We start from the raw sequence: 2455 nt of genomic DNA on the forward strand, positions 1-2455 counted from the left end.
GGGAAGGCGGGGGGGGGGGGAGAAAAATGTGGCAATCAGGTAATAATAAAGAATAAAAATTAAACTTATCTTTGTGAAATACTGTAATAAACATGTGGATTTTTAATAATGCACACCTGAAATTTATATGATGTCATAATGTCAGGTTACTCCAACTAAAATAATGCATTGATTTTTAAAAAGAATCAGTATATATTTAAACCTACACAGATGAGGAGAGAGAGAGTTTTTTTGAAAGGTCAACAGAAATAGGAGCTAACATTTTCTTCTATAGCAAACGCATCAGAATGCAAAAGAAAGGAACAAAAGCTTATGTTATGGCTATTATTTTCTTGTGTCCTTGAACATTGTGCTCTCCTTGGGCCAGACAGAACTTTGCACCTGCTGGCCTACTACTTAAAAAATTCTTGGCAAATATATCTTATTTCTCTTTTAGACTGAGAACTCTAAAACCCAATAAACCATTGCCTACTTTATTATGCTAAGTAAATTAGCATGGGATTTTACTCCTTTACACTCCTTCACCAGCAGAAAGCAGCTATAGACGATATATCTTAATCCTGTACATATAAGAGGGTTGAACTCTCTAGGGAGAATGCTACAGACAGATAAGAGGCCTGGCAAGGAGAATCTTAGGAAATAATAAAACTAAGAAAAATTGCCTAGCCCTGAAGTGAGCCAGAGACAAAAGGAACAAATTCTTTTGAGATTCAAATATTGAGTTTTTTGGATATGACAAAACTGAGGCACAATCCAGATGGAGAAAATGAGCACCACCTACATGTATAAATTAAGGCACCAACCAGGAAAGGAGAATCTACAAGTCATGATAAAAATATGGAAGAATGACACCTGGGTGCTGTCCATGCAGGTGTGTGTGTGAGTGTGTATGTTGGGGTGCTCTGGAGGCCCTGCTCACGACCTGGCAGGCCAATGCATTGCTCACAGCTTCTTCGTTTGGATCATCAACATCTTAAACGTAATGCCTGCCCAGTGGGGCCCAACTGTGAGAAACTGTGAGTGCTGCCTGTGTGTGTTTGTCTCCTGTCCTGTCTCCTAAACCTCTTGGGAGTGGGCCAAAAAGGGCCCAGAAAATTTGCTGGTGCTCTGGCCTAAGATTTGATCCTGTGTGAGGCTTCATCCATGGATGGCTCACCTTCCTTGGAGGCAAGTTGACCCACCCAGAAAGGGTGGAGCCAGAGGATCTTGGCTGCACATCATTTAGCTAATGAATACCACCACAACATATAGAAAAACCCACAATACAAGTGTGACAATGGAAAAACAATGCAGGCCAGCATCAGACATAGAGAATGAAAATGACACATCTGATGACCAGAAAACGGCCAACCAACTAATCAATCTCTCAGATAAGGAGTTTAGACAAGAAATATTGAGATGTTCAAAGAGCTCAAAGAAACCCTGGCTCGAGTTAAACAGAACACCAAATAAGAACCAAGAAAATATGAAGACATGGAATCTATTATGCTGAGTGAAATAAGTGAGAGAGAGAGAGAGAGAGAGAGAGAGAGAGAGAGAGACAGAATGGCCTCACCCATCTATGGGTTTTAAGAAAAATGAAAGACATTCTTGCAATAATAATTTTCAGACACAAAAGAGATTAGAGCTGGAAGTTACAGCTCATCTCAGGAAGCTCACCACAAAGAGTGATGAGTTTAGTTAGAGAAATAACTACATTTTGAACTGTCCTAATAATGAGAATGTAAGAGGGAAATGGAAAGCCTGTCTAGAGTACAGGTGGGAATAGGGTGGGGAGGAGGGAGATTTGGGACATTGGTGATGGGAATGTTTCACTGGTGATGGGTGGTGTTCTTTACATGACTGAAACCCAAACACAATTATGTATGTAATCAAGGTGTTTAAATAAAATATATATTAAAAATAGAGAACTTATATATATACATATATAATATATATATATATATATAACTATGGAAGTTAGACATAGGGCCCCATGTCTTGTCTATGAATTGTCTAAGAGGTTAGAATGAAGTAATGTAATATCTTGGCAGGGGGAGGGAATGGAGGCATGATAAAAAAAAAGAACCAAGAAAATATGAAGACAGAAATCACAAAACTCCAAACTGAAATAACAGGTCAAATAACAGGCTTAAAAAACTCAGTAAACAAATTGAATAGCAAAATGGATATGCTCTCCAAAAGGCTAACAGAAGTTGAGAATAGAATTGGTGCTGTGGAAGATGAGATAAATAGCAACTCCATACAGTGGGAGAGAATGGGAAAAAAACTTAAAGCAAATGAACAGACAATGGAAAAATTAGTCAAAGAATATGAACAGATGAAAATAGAAGTCTATGATAAGCTCAACAGAAACAACTTAAGAATCTTTGGAGTCCCAGAAAACCAGGAAAAAAATTTCCAGGAAGAATCAATGGTCAAGAACATCATTAAAGACAAACTTCTAGAGCTAAAG

The sequence above is a fragment of the Suncus etruscus genome, chromosome 2, assembly GCF_024139225.1.
Source record: "Suncus etruscus isolate mSunEtr1 chromosome 2, mSunEtr1.pri.cur, whole genome shotgun sequence".
In the NCBI taxonomy this organism is placed as follows: domain Eukaryota; kingdom Metazoa; phylum Chordata; class Mammalia; order Eulipotyphla; family Soricidae; genus Suncus; species Suncus etruscus.